The sequence below is a fragment of the Notamacropus eugenii genome, chromosome 4, assembly GCF_028372415.1.
Source record: "Notamacropus eugenii isolate mMacEug1 chromosome 4, mMacEug1.pri_v2, whole genome shotgun sequence".
NCBI lineage: Eukaryota > Metazoa > Chordata > Mammalia > Diprotodontia > Macropodidae > Notamacropus > Notamacropus eugenii.
Window position 1 is genome coordinate 291748110 of NC_092875.1, and position 15706 is coordinate 291763815.

The following is a 15706-nucleotide window of genomic DNA, read 5'->3' on the forward strand; positions in this document are numbered from 1 at the left end:
TACATTAGGATTAATTGCTAGTATTCTATTACTTTATTCAATGGGAGAGAATGTGCTCTATGATATCACTAATAAGTTAAGAAACTCCTAATACATAACTAGTTTTCTACTTTTAAAATATATTGTATAATTCACTTCCCCAATATTTTTTCAAATAATACATTAGCTTTCACAAAAGCTAGGTCTTACAGAAGATAACTACAACCATGAAAATAAATACTTGCCTCAAGCTCTTAATAATTTACTTTTAATGAATAAATAAATGAATAATATTGAGTGAAATTAAATATATTTTTAAATGGGGGAATGAGGGAGATCATTTAAGTAAGGTTTTCTTCTATTAAAGAATAAAGCCATAGATAATCATGTAATCCTTATTAAAAGGAATTTATAAAGCATTTCTCTAAACAAGGCCATAAACCTGAATTTTGTACATATGTATGTGTAGTAAAATGATTTACATTAGAAACCTGACTACCTATTTCTGCTACGTGTTCTATCGTATCAACATTTGAAAAATGTTAATTTCTTGTACAAATCAATCACATCAACAACAACGTTAAATTTTCTAATTGTATAATCTGCTTTCTTTTGTTCTCATTCTCAGTCTTTTTCTTACGTTCACTAAAAAAAAAAAAAGTTAAGTCTTGTAAGTAAAAACAAAGTGAAGGATGGGGGAGCGGGTGGAAAACAAGCAAAAACGACTATGTTTAGGAAACAGGATTCTCACAGGTAGCTTCAAGTGTACTTTCCTGTTTAGTTTTCATTATTAAATATTAAAAAGAAATGCTTTGGAAATCAGTTTTTAATTTAATCTTTCATCAAGTTGAAGTTTGTTTGAAATGTTCTGCTTTAAAATTTTTCCTACTTGTTATACATCTTGATGCTGAAATATATATGTTTTTATATGTAATGTTTACACTCTTTAAATATTTAATAAGAGATGGCAATCATCTTTCCTCAATTAAGTTACTGCTTAGCTTAACTAAATTACATAGCACTTACTGAGTTTTTCGCACTCTTTCTGCAAACACTTTTATTCCCCCTGTAGTCATACAATCTTTCATTTTCCTTGCTGGACATCCTTCAGGTTCTATGGTTATCCCTCCCCTCCCCCCAGAATTGTGTCAGAATGAAATAATGTGTCTCTTTGGGCTTTAGTTTTGAAATTCTAGGAACTCAGAATTGATAAAATTAATGATTTTATCATCTTTAAAAATATGGTTAACACTGTTACAAAAATAGCAATAAATACATATCGATACCTAAAGAACCTGTGATTTTGCATACACATACAAAGATAAAATAAAAGAAGCAAACATTTTTTTTTTTGGTTAAAAACTTTGTTAAATTAAGAAATACAGTGTGGTGGTCAGTACAGGTAGAGAGCTGATCTTGGAATTGGAAAGATTTTGTTTCAGGTTCTGCAGAAGCGTGCTAGCTGTGCTACCATAAGCAAGTCAATTAGTGTCTCACTGTTAGGAATGTTTCCCTAAAACCATATATATTACAGACAAGTTGCTGTCCTGAATCAGTGGAGACAGTTTCTGCACCAGGAATTACTTCCTTTGATGGAAGCACAGGTCTTGACATCTCCCTACCCTGCCCCTATTCTCCCCAAATCATAAGAGTCAGTATGGCATGCTGAAGAGAGAACATCACTAGAGGAAGCAGATGCAGGCTCTGGGCCTGATTTTGCCACTGGGTGCCTTTCAAAAAACTCTTGAATTTCTTTAGGTCTCACTTTCTTCTTGTACAAAATGAAGAGTTGTATGAGATCATCTCTAACATCTTTTCCAGCCCTACATTATTTGCTTTTATAGTGACAGAAATTGTCAAAGAATTATACAGTTTTAGAGTTGGAAGGAATCTTAAATTACTTCATCCAACCCCCCACCTGATATATGTCATAACAACATAGTTAACTTTTCCCTCCCTTCAAGAAACACATATTCTTTGGACAGAGAGGCCACTCATCTTCCAGTCTATTCATGAACTGAGTATAGTTCTAAATACATAGATGATTTTCTGTTGCAGTTTTAGATTGAAAGTCTCAATCCACATGTCAGAGAATCAGAAAAACAATGGATATTTAAAGATATTTGATGAATTTATACAAGCTGAAAGCAGATTACATCTTTTTTTTCTTTTCTGTTTCCATGGAAAGACAGGAAAACCTCTTACCATCACAATTTCTCCAAACAAAATGGTATAGAACACAGGGTTGCTTCTTACCTTTGGAGACAAGTATGTAAGGCACTTCAGGCTATCTGTGTCAATTACTTCTTCAGTTATTCAGCTTTCCTCTCCCAGACACAATAATGATTCCAAATCAAGATAAAATGCCTGCTTAGAGACTTGAATGTCCTCTACCAAGTGACTTCTCATTCCTAGCTTCATTTCTTGCTTCTGTGGGAATGTTTCCTCTTCAGCCATAATGGCCTTTCTCTCATATGTACATTACTCTTTTCCCTCAATCTGTCTTTATATATCTGAAATAGTTTGCAGGATCTCTTCCAATCATATTCCTTCCATCCTCAATAGCAGAACAGAAATGTCACCTTCAGGAAAACCTCTCCAGCTATAATCCTTTGTTAATGTATTTGTACCATTATACAATGTTACTCGTTCCTACTAAATACTATATTACATGTAATAGTATCTTCAATGGTCTCTCCCACTGAGACTATAGATATTGTTACCTTATCTTTAGGAGAGGCTATAGAATCTTGAATATAGTTTAACTGCCAGGCTATGAAGAGTCACCTGTGACAGGTCTATTTTCCTGGCATGATTGAAGAGAGAGTGAATGATACATACAAACACACAGACACACACGCACACACATGTACACACACTGGGTGGGGGGGAGGAATGGATGAAGAGGATTTTTTTATTAAAGAGAAGTGTTTAAATTTTTGTTATTCAAAGAAAGGAAGAACATTTTTGAGAAGATATTTAACTGGTATCTTGAGATAACCGAAGGATGGGAACACATCAACACATCACATAAGTGGAAAGAATTCAAGTGTTGTAGTAATAGGGACCTTCATCTGTCATATTTTTTTACATTTTAAATATTGTAAATAATAATTTATGTCTGGCATTGTTGTTTATCTTGATAATGAGTTGCATGGACAGTAATATTTAACAATTACTTAAAGAATGAAGGTTGAGATAGAGACAGAAACAGAGAGACAGAGACAAGAGACTATGTGTATGTGTGTATCCATATGTACTGCTCCTCATAAGAGAAAACAGTGCTATTCAAAATGTCTTTTCCTTTTCTAACTCCTATATTGAAATATCTTCACTAGCATTCTAACCATGTCTCAGATGATTTCTTTTTCTTATAAATATAAATTGATTAAAATGAACAAACACTTACTGAATGACTACTGTATACAAGTTGCTGTGTTTGGTGTTGGGGATGTAAGATAAAAAAATGACCCAGTTTCTGCTTTCATGGGTCTTAGAGGTTACATGGGGGGATAAGATAAACATAGCACTTGTCTAGACAAATGTTACATAAAATAACATAAAACATAATGGAGGAGGAAATATTTTCATTTAGGGAGGAGGAGGCTTCAGGAAAGAGATAACACTTGAACTGAGCTTTGAGAGTGAGAATGAGTGACAGTGAGAGTGAGAATTTTAATAGTCCAGGTGAGAAGACTGTGGTAAGCACACTGCATTTGAAGTCAGACGGCCTGGATCTGATTCCATCTCCATCATTTTCTGTATGAATTTGGAAATGTAATTTTGCCTCTTTGTACTTCATTTGCTTCTTCTGGAAACTGAGAGAATGACCTCTGGGATCCAGTTTCAGCTCAGTGTATGAACTTCTGAGGAGACAGTTCATTTTAGGCATGAAGAACAGTCCTGAGAAGATCCCTAGAAGGAGGGATCTGGACCTGTTCATTTAGATTGAAATTTAGAATATTTCAGGGGGAAGGATTGCAAAATAAGGGTAAAAAGGTAAGTTGAAACCAGGTTGTAAAAAGTCCTCAATATATTTATTCTACTGACCAGTAATTTCTAAAGTGTGGTGCATACAATCCATAGAATGCTCAAGATGGTCCTTTGAGATTCAGGAATAAAATAAGTGGATTCTTTTCTATTTATTTTTATCTAAGCAGATAAATAAATCACTCATTAATTATACTTAATATGCACATTGTTAACACTGGCAATTTCATTCAATGCTCATATGCCATGTATGATATGTGAGTATGGAAGGCATCTTCAGCAGAGTGAGTTCCAAAACACGGAAGGGTTCAAAATGCAATCCTCACTTGCTTGTTCACTTGTGACATACTTCAATTTATGTGTTCTGGTTCAAATGATTATATGTATTATATTATCTACTTTTATTTAAACCAGTGTTCTTAACCTGGGGTGCATGGATCCACATAGGGTCTGGAAAAAAGATTTTAGGGGATCCATGAAATTGGATGGGAAAATTATGACTTTATTTTCACCAATTTAGCATTTCTTTCCATTTTTAAAAAAGCATTATTCTGAGAAGCTGTCGATAACGTTTGCCAGAATGACTAAGTGGACTACGACACACAAAAAGCCTAAGAACCCCTGTAAATGATCCTCACATGTTGGACAAGTGATTTACAAAGAGGTCTGCAAAGAAAACATGGATAGATGATAACAGTAATAATTTAGGCACAAGTAAATAAGAAACTGATAGCTCCAACTCCTCTTTTCCTAGAGAACCCTTTATCATCTACATCATGAGGAAAATGCAAGTTTGACCTAATTGTATCTCACAAGAACTTGGCTAAAAATAATGAAATGACCAAGAATATTTAAAATATAGATTCACACCTTCTGTCGTGAACAATGAACTTCATGCTAAGTGTATATTTTATCTTGAGATAACAGGTATGACACCATTATGTTTAGCAAGACTTAAAAAAATGAGCTTTTGTTGCTGAAAACAATATGTGTCATTTATTAAAATACATCTACATACTTCACCTTGGAAACCGAGTTTTCTTACCTGTTTTAAATTCTTCTAAACAAAGAATTTCAGTAGGTTTTGAACACATTACTTACAAATGTACAAACATAATACATTATGATTAGTTTGCAAAAAACAATTGCTCAATATAAAGGAGATATAAATTTACTAGCTAATTTTCCATAATTTTTAAAATATAATTGTTAGATGGAATTGAAAGACAAATGTCATGGAAAGGTAAGTGGGGTTGAATGCTAAATTTTTTTTTCTGAGAGGGGAGTATGATAAAAAAATTAGAGGATCATCATTCTAGACAATATTGAGTCATTGAATACTTTTGAGGAGGGTGGTGATATGGTCAGACCTATTTAATGAGATGATGATAATTTCATACATTTACATTGACCAAGTTTGGGCAAGTTACTATAGGCAGGTAAAATGCACAGAACACACAATAAAGGAATACTCATAAGTATTATGATTCATATGTTTATGTATTTCAATGGCACAAAATCAGTTTTCCATCGAACGTATTTTGTGTCATAAATTGTCCCAGTTATTAGTGTAAAAGCTCACAGCCTATAGTGGACAACAATGTTTTCCAGTCTTGCAAACAAAGACCTTCTCCAGCTCTGTGGGGCAGCGAGTAGATGCTTAACAAATAGCTTTTGATTGACTATAGTAAACTACCAATTATCCACAAATAAAACACCTACTAGGTGTGTTATTTGTGGTAATTTAGTTGAATTCCATGTTGGCTTACTCTAACAAGTTCATGGTTGGGATCTTCCACCAGTCACATGTGGCTCAGTGAATGCACACTCATTTTTCTATAGCCTGAGCAAAACACAATTAAGCTACTATATGTACTTTTGGGGAAAATCATAAAATGCATTCCAAAGATAAATAGATTTGATTTTTAGTTTATATGCTGTTTTGAATTTTCTAGAGCAAGTATAGATATACCTTCTATTACCATGGATAATGAAACGTTGATTATATGTACTTGCCTGTTACCTATTTTAGACTGTAAATTTCTACAGGGTGGGACTATGTTTATTTCTCTTTGTATAGCACTATGCCCATCTGGGAATTCAAATACTTTTTGATGACAACTCAAAATTAGAAAAACATGTAAAAATGGAGACAGGAGACAAGTGACTAAACACTATTAAACATAATATTTAAACACAATTTAAATGTAAGTCTTGGTCATTATATGGTTATAAACTGTCTAAAGAAATATGCTTGTACAGCAAAGGCCCCTAGATCAGATGAACAGAAATTTACTAAAGATGTCTTAAAATTCATCTACTCCTATACTAAAGAAACTGAGGCTCATCTCCATCTGAAATTAGTCTCTCCTTCAAGGCTCTTCATAGAACTCTTCCTATCTCTACAGAAGCCATCTCCCACCCTTTCAGATGATTTTCTCACCCTCAATGTCTTACAGCATTTGATTTGGATTCTTTTACCACATTCTACTTTATGCCATACATAATTGCACATATGTCTTATTTCTCCTATTAATTTTTAATCTCCTACTCCTAACTTCTCCTAAGTCACATAGCAAACAGTAGGAGACTCAGCACTAGAAGAGAGATCGGATTATTCTCAGTCCAGTTCCTTTTCCACTACACCATATTGCCTCAAGTAACTTAACTTTTTGGCTTGGGCAAAAATTAAATGTTATACCCCAAACTGAACTTCCATTACCTTGCAAGATTTGTTTTGTTTTAACTATTGTTGATGAGTCTGCCTCATATCTAAACATCCAGGATACTAGGGTTTACTGGCACTGAAAAGATGAAATTAATTATTTTAAGAATTTAGCTAAGTTTTGATTTAGCATAGTCTGCACTTAGAAGGACATGATAACATAATACTTACAGAATTCCATTCTACTGAATATTTAGCAAGTACCCAATGGGAAACAACATCAAGATTTTAGAGTCATGTTCCCTAAATAAATATCTGCAGTTTAAGCAGGCATGTATATTAGATGGCTTCTTTGCAGTCCTACCTAAAGGCAAGGTGTTGTACTAGAAAACATCTGGGTCACAGTATGGAGAATGTAAATTGAAAACAAGAGGAATTCTAAGCTTATATTTTTAAAGCACAGGAAAGAGCAAGTGAACAGAACAGGTATTTGCCTCAGAAGTGCAAAGCACAGGATGTAGAAAAAATTAAATGCTTCAAGGACATCAAGACCATTGGATGAGGGGCACAAATAAGGGCTAATTGCTTTGGGGACAAAATGAGCTGTTACTGTATGAGGCAAAATGTCTGCCTAAAACTAGAAGATAGAAAGTGGGTTTTAAAACCGGTATGTCTCCCTCTTGAATGCTCAGGACAGGCAAGAATTGGAAGACTTAAAAAAAATTGAAGATGGCAAAGTCCAAATGTAGGGTGGATTACAAATTTTTCTTCTGTTGATGTTGGCACTCAACACAACCATCCTGAGTAGCTTTCAGAGTTCCAACATACGATAGAGTGGATACATGCTGGCATTAGGCCTAACATAACTGAAGTAAACTGAGAAGCAGCCTGGGTCTATGACCTTGTGGCTAAGGAGGATTGCTTGTTTACCGGACTTTTTGTATTTGAATCTGGAGGAAGCAAACACATTCAAATTACACGCAGACAACGAATGATGCTGATGACAGTGGACAATGGGTTAGGCTGCATTTCTGAGAGGAGGGGGAAGCCTGAGAGATTCTGCCACTGTACAATCTCTCTCCCCAACTACTCCATATGGAGAAAATTAGGCAAAACCGAGGAAATCGAAGATGGAAAAATGGGTCCCAACTTCATTTAAATGCAAATTTATCCAGGTTAATAAAAATTGATTTATCAAGTAAGACTTGATAGGCTTTAGAAAAAGAAAAGATTGTTTTAGAAAAATAATTTTATGGAAATTTCAGGCAATGTAGCATTTTAATGAGGAATATTCCCTTTACTAGATTGTAGGCTCTTTAAGGGAAGGGACAACATTTCATTCATTTACATAGCACTCCTAGCACTTAGTACTATACATTGCATATAATTCTTTAAAATATTTGTTGAATGACTGTTGAATGAACACTTGAAGCTTGAACCTTAAGTATAAGCAGCCACATATAGCTAGAACCAAAAATGTATTCCATAAATGGATGAATATGTTACTTTAATCATTCTAATAATGTTTCCAAAACTAGAGGAGATAAATACAATTGAGAGCTAGAAAGCAGAGTGAATGGGCCTGGAATCATTAAAGACTCATCTTCTGGAGTTCAGACCTGGTCTCAGATACTTATTAGCTGTGTGACTCTGGGCAAGTAACTTAGCCCTGTTTGCCTTAGTTTCTTCATCTGTAAAATAAGCTGGAGAAGAAAATGGCAAATCACCCCAGTATCTTTGCCAAGAAAACTCCAGATGGAGTCACAGAGAGTTGGACACAACTGAAATGACTCAACAATAATTGAGGGAGGGAAGGAAGTGAAAATAAGAGCAAGACTTGGTTCTCACCCTTTGTCTTGGTTTCTTACTCATCCACGATTTCTTTGGTGTGAATCTCTTAGACATTTTCATGCATTGAAAAGGTTAAAAAAATCCATCATCTCGTTATCAGCTTTTTAGTGTTCTGCTTCTCTAATTTAACTAAGTTAAATTAGACAACTTAACGAGGTTAAATCAGACAAAAAGCACAAATTCCACCATGATGCCTTTACACTTCTGTAGAATCTGACGCAACTTTGGCTTCCAGTGGTATAGTTTTTGAAAATTCAGGTAATTGTTATACCACAGCAAGGAATCAGCATAAAATGTTAGTGGAGATATTTCAGCCAAGTAATACAATTTTTTTCCTGTCAACTAAATTAGGTTCCAAAGAAGAGATATGAGAACACACCACTATTCTTCATTATAGAAAGGACTAGGGGTATGGAGCATTCCACAAATTGTTGGATTCATTGGATTGCTGCTCTGTGTTGTTGATTCCAGAGATCATCTAACCTAACCTGTACCAGAACTAGAATTCCTTACTACAATATATCCAACAAATAGTCATCCAATCTTGCTTAAAGATCTGTAATAAGGGGGAACTCACTACCTCCATATAGGTCTATTCCACTTCAGGACAACTGTAATGCTAAGGAAATTTTTCCTTATACTGAGCCTAAATTTGCTCCTATAAAACCTTACCCATTCCTCTTAATTCTGTCCTCTGAGACCAAGCAGAATATATCACATCCTTTTTACTACATGACAGCCCTTCAAATATTTGGGGAAAAAAAGTGATGCTCTGCTAGAGTCTTCTAGCCAAGACAGAACACAAAATGTTCCCACAAACTTTGAGAAAACTTCTCCTCATATCTTAATTTTATTTTCTTTTGCAGTAGCCAGGCCTTAATTTGCAGTTCTCTATCCTGAATTCTACCTCCATGTCTACCCTAAATTTCAGTTATAGTGTCGCATCTATTGGTTCATCAAACCGTATTTATTTAAAATGTGTGACAGAGTTATTAGGACTGGAACAGTTACTGTATTACTCTTCTGTCCACTAAAACTTTTTCAAGTTTTTCAAGTGCTTTAAAGTGCATCCCAACATCCCTGTGCAGTAGATAGTCAATGTACAACAACTGGTGGCATAGTGGATAGAGCACTGAGTCTGGGATCAGGATGATTTAAGTTCAAATAGGGCATCAAAGCTCACTTGCTGTGTAAGTCACTTCACCTTTGTTTGCTTTGATCTCCTCAATTGTGAAATGGGAAAAATAATAACACCTATCTCCCAGGGTTTGAATGAGATGATATTAATGAACTTAGGACAATGTGCAGCATGTAGTAGGCACTATATAAATGTTTATTCCTTCCTTTCTTCCCCTATTATCTGCATTTTTACAAATAAGGAAAGTGAGGGTCATAAAGGTGAGCGATTTGCCCCTTGTCACATAGGAAGTTTTGGAGATGGGACTTGGGTTAGAAAATCTTCAGTATAATCCATGGCTCCATAGGTTACAATTTAGATCATACTGAGCAATTAAATGATCTTTACTGTGAGTCATTTTCCTCATCAGAAAGAGAGAAAAGCGCTCTGTTGACTTCACAGCATCGTTGAAGTAGAGAGGCAGGGGTGCAGCGGTGCATGGCTGGAGCGCAGGACTTCCAGTCAGGAAGACCGAAGCTTCATTCCTACTTCAGATGTTTCCTATCTATGTGATCCTTAGCAAGGCACTGAACCTGAATGGGCCTCCTCCGGTAAGATGGGACAAATAAGAACATCTACTTCACAGGGTTGTCGTGAGGTTTAACTGAATTAAAATATGTAAACAGCTTTGAAAACTTCAAAGTTATATATAAATGCCAGATAGTACATTGTAGATATTGCACATGAAAGTACTTTTGAAATGGAAACTATGATACAAATATATGGTAATAGCACTGTGTGGTTGGCATAACTTGGCATTACACTACCCAGTAGACCACATTTGCATAATCACACAATTGACTGAGGGGTATAGATAATACAAAAGCAGTCTGTGGTTTATTTTGTTGTTGATTTTGAAAAAAACACTTGATTTGGACAAGCAAAACATAATCTTACAGGATGCTGTACAAAAAGATATCTTTGATTCATGTGAATATTCATGTGAATTTTTTTGAGAGACGCAACCATACACTTATGACTGTTCAATAATTAATCATTAATAATACGTAGCATTTATATAGTGTTTGAAGATCTGCTAAGCACTTTATGAATATTCTCTCATTTGATCTTCAAACAATAGTGTGAGGTAGGTACTATTATCTCTTGCACATATGAGGAAACTGAGGCTAATCCAGGTTAAATGATTTGACCTTTAAGTGAATATTGCCTCCAGAACAAATATAAATCTTCTGTTATTCAAAGCTTTTATAACCTGCCACATTTCCTTTCCAGAATTTTTACACCTTATGCCCCTTGCCCCACATACCCTGCGATCCAGTGACACTGGCCTCCTTCAAGTTTTTTTGAACAAAACATGCTATCTCTTGATTTCAGACATTTTCACTGGCTACCTTCCATGCCTGGAATGTTCTCCCTCCTTATCTCTGCCTGTTGACTTTGCTGGATTCCTTCAAATCCTAGTTAAAATTCCACTTTCCACAATAACCCTTTCCTGATGCCCCTTAATACTACTGCTTTCCTGACACTGATTATTTCAAATTTACACTGTATGTGACTTGTTTGGACATCATCGTGTATATCTCATCTATTTTACCTTTCTTGGTATCACCAGTTCTTACCACAGTGCCTGAAACACAGTAGGAGTTTAATAAGTATTTATTAACTGACAGACTTGTCCAGGGTTACACATCTAGTACATGTCTAAGACAGAATTCGAACTTTGGTCTTCTTGACTCCAAGTCCCAAACTCATCCATTGTGCCACTTGGTTGCCCAATAATCAACTGATTTATTGGCAAAAACAAAGAAGACATAAAACAGGGAGATGTATGATCACTGAAGGGGTTCCCTTCTTTCTTGGAGTATATCAAAACTATAAAGAATGATTTCCCATAGATTACATGGTTCTTCAAATGTTCTTGGTTTGTGGATTACATTGGCTGGCTGCATCAAATCCAGAGACACTACAAAATCTTTTCAATCAGATCCCTGGCTATTCAGAAGAGAAAGGTAGAGCTACTCACAAAGGAAAAATCAAGCAAATAAAGAAGACTTTTCTCCCCCATAGTGACAAGAAATTGAAAGAGTAGCCTACTGAGTTAGTCAGTACCTGTACCTGTATCTTGGAGTATGACCAATGTGCAAGGCCTAACAGGAGGAAAAGCATAGGCTAGATAACACCTGGGAAGCTGCATAATGTTTCCAAAGATCTCAAACTATTCTGATACAAAAGCCCTATCTTTGAAGTGCTAGTATTATGTATATATATGTGCATATATACATACGTATAGATATATCAATATGCATATACTGATATATCTATATGAAAAACATAAAAAACACTATAGTTTTCAAAGACTGAAAATTTCAGGTGACCTAAAAACATCAAATGAGACATAAAAGTAAAAGAACTTTGGAAGTCCCAATAAGGCGTGGTAAGTGTAAATGGGCTGTGAAATATGACTGATGATTATTTGCATGAGAGAATTGGCACTAAAAATTGTTTCAAGGACATGAATGACTGGAAAAGGAAGTGAACTCGTCATGCAAGGGGGTAACAGTTTAAATATTGCACAAATGTTCACAAAACGCTTTAAAACATAAAGGAGGGCCTCTAATATATTTGGTAGATTCTCTACAGAAATTTTATGTAATGACATGGGCAATAACTGCAGAAGAAGAGAAGGCGTGGATGGATCTTTAAAAATTCCAGTAGAGAAAGTGACATCAAAATTGTTACAAGCCTCTATTCATTAGAACTGATACACGTATAATATAATCGTAATTAATTTCATTATGATGAACCAATGCCTGGCACATAGTAAGAGCTTATCAAATGCTTGTTGATTGACTGATGAACCTGAGGTAATACAAGATCCTAAAACAACATCTGTGTCATTAATGAATGACCAAATTACGTCCAGCACAGCTTTAGGGTTACATATTTTATTGTATTCTACGTGTTTGCAAATGGACAATTTTATTACCTTAATAGCTCTCATTAACCAAATTATTTGATTGTCAAAAACAATATTTCTAGTATTTTGTGTAGTAAATCTGCTGTATTTCTCAACTTATAAACCACTTATCTGTACTATATAACAGTTACAAAAGAGACAAGGTCTTAGCAGTGGGAGGTGGGGTTCAGGAAATGTTTCATGTATATAGTTGAGTACATGCTGGAAAGAAGATAAGGATTCTCTGAGGTAAAGATGAGGAAAGGGTACATTCCAGGTATGGAGGGATGGCCAAAACATAAAACCAAGATTGGAGTGCTATATGAGAGAAACAGAGACAACAAGTTTTGTTTGAATCATGGAGTGCACAAAAAAAAAAAAATAGTTAACAATGAGGCTGGAAAAAATAGTTTGGATACAAGTTGTAAAGGTCCTTAAAAGTTAAACAGAAGACTTAGTTTATAGTTTATCCTACCAGCAATAGGAAACCACTGAAGTTTATTGAGCATGAGTGGGTCACAGTCAGAGGTGTGCTTGAGAAAAATCCCTTTGGCATTTGAGGAGGTTGGGCTGGATTGGCGAGGGTCTTGAGTGCTTCAATCCCTATGTACTTATTCTGTATGAGTGGTGTGACATAGTGAATAGGGTCAGCCTTAAAACCAGGAAGACCAAGGTATAAATCCTGCCTGTGCCATGTACTAACTAGGCTGACTAAGCCCAGGTTCAAGTTGTTTAACCTTTCAATGCTACACAATGCTTTAAGAATGAACAATGAAGAGAAAATGCTAGCCTGTATTGGTGGAGGAAATTTCTCAAGAATTCCCTATATGAATAAAATCACAGATTCTCATTTCATATATGGCTTATGTGTATTCATCTACCCCTCTGGTAGAACTGAGGTCAGTGACTGTTGTCTCTTACATTCCCACTGCAGAGTATACAATAGGCATTTAATAAAAGTTTTCTAATTACAAATATTTGACAGTTGCTGCTCAATTTTATTAATAGAAAAATCAAATGTGGAAGAGGTTATTCTTTCTGATCTCTTAGACATGTAAAATAATGGAAGATTTACAGTAGAACATTGACTTTAAGAGAATGATTTAGCAAGAAATGTCAAATGAAGTATGCTTTTGTTTCTACTGAAGAAAAAACTGGAAATTAGTAGCCTCCATTAGCTACATGAAAATCAGCAGAGAGCAACAGGAAAGTGAATTGGGCAGATGAATCATAAGAGATACTTGTAAGAGTCTGGTTGGGAAGTGCTAATGCACAGTGCCTTAAGCAAGAGCTTAATAAATGTGGTTGCTCAATTAATATTATGATTTAATAAGTGCTAACTGGCCAGATGGGAAAAAAGTTTCACAGAAAATTCTGCAATCATCAGATCATATGAAGAAATCACATTGAACAAGTAGATGAGCATAGATGATAGATAAAAAAAGAGAAATTGATCATAGACATAAATCAAGATCCTGCCTGGAATGAAAAAAAAGGAGATAACTCACATTTGTTGAACTTTTGGATTAAAATATATGTTTACTTTTCTAGAGATGTGGAGAATTACATAAGGAACCTGAAGGATATGATATATAAGTAGAAGACTATTAACTGAAATGACAATGATTTTAAAGCTAGTGGTGTGGTAGAAATTGTAGAATATAAATGTTACTTGAACAAGAATAGTAGGGGATAACTTTTAAGTTCTGTTCCCTGCCCGCATTCCCTGTGAACAATATCACACATCTAGATTATGGTAAGCTAACCTGTGATTGGTCCGTAAATATAGATTACATTGAATTGAATAAAACTGGTTTCAGAGGAATAGAATTTGAGAACTGGCTATGGTACATCCAAAGACATAATATGTAATAATGGAGAAAGCATCAGCCTTGAGGCCAGGAATAACTGGGTTCAAATCCCACTTGTACAGACACTGGCCCTTATGAGCCTGGGCAAGTTATTTAAGTTCTCGGTGCTCTGGTCAACTCTAGAAGGCTATCAGTAGTAGAAAAAGTACCAATACGTAGAGGTGGAAGGGTTCCTCACCAGAGAGCCCCAGTTCCAAATGAAATCACAGGTTACATCGTTATCTTTCACCTGTGATATCTACTTATAATCCATTCACCATTAAATGGTAAGGTTTCTTCCTTTATAGACTCATTGATAGCAGATCCCTTGGCCTATGTCAATAGATTAATTATTTTGAAAACTTATTGTAATCTTTTGTTTTCAGATCACCTACACTTTCCAATACATTCCCTCCTTTATAATTGTAGTAAATTTAGCATCTGTTATTTTGTTAATGGCAGTGTTTCCATTTATGTTGTTATAATAATTCTTTATATTATCTTCCTTTCTCTGTTTATTTTGATTTGTATCAGTTCATATAAATCTTACCATGGTTATTTATATCCATTATATTAATGGTGTCTTAGAGTACAGCAATAATTTATTATATTTATGTATCAACTTGTTTAGTCATTCACCAATTGATAGTCATCTACTCTGTTTCTAGTTCTCTGATACTATCCTGTGAATATTTTGGTGTATATGAATCCTTTCTTTTAATCATGGAACTCCTTGTAGGACATTTGTTTTTAGCTATTTGCTTAGAATAATTCCAAATTGTTCCCCACGATAGTTGACATCTTTTCAGAACTCCTTCAACATTGACTATAGATGGAATTCTTGATTCTAGGTCTGGTCACTTGATTAAAGTAGACTTTTTAATATACCCTATGTTTCTACCCACTTCATGGTGTATTTTATTCACTGTTCAGGATCTAATATTCTTCTCAAATACTACTTTTACACCATGTGGAAAAGTGCAATCTGGGGGATTTTCAACCCTCCTTTTTGAAAACATACAACAGAAGAGACATCACATGAATATCTGCAAAACTTACACGACAGTTGCGTGAAATTAGGTGAGTCTTCTGCGCACAGGTTTCTTCTTCTTCTAAAAAGAAGTTGTGAGACTAGATACCTCTGAGGTCTTAATTTAAAAATTCAGTGATTTCCATTCTCCACTACATGAAATTCAAGTTTATCACATTAGATTTAAAGGCATACAAAGAGTCCAAACTGTATGTGAATTGTTCCAAAAGTTCATTTATAAGTTGGT

At 34.9% G+C, this 15706-nt stretch overlaps 1 protein-coding gene across 8 annotated transcripts in view; it reads right to left on the reverse strand.

The window, feature by feature from the left end:
- EYA1 (EYA transcriptional coactivator and phosphatase 1) overlaps positions 1-15706 on the reverse strand; it is a 377709-nt gene that overhangs the window by 73237 nt on the left and 288766 nt on the right. The gene's annotated exons all lie outside the window — the stretch shown is intronic.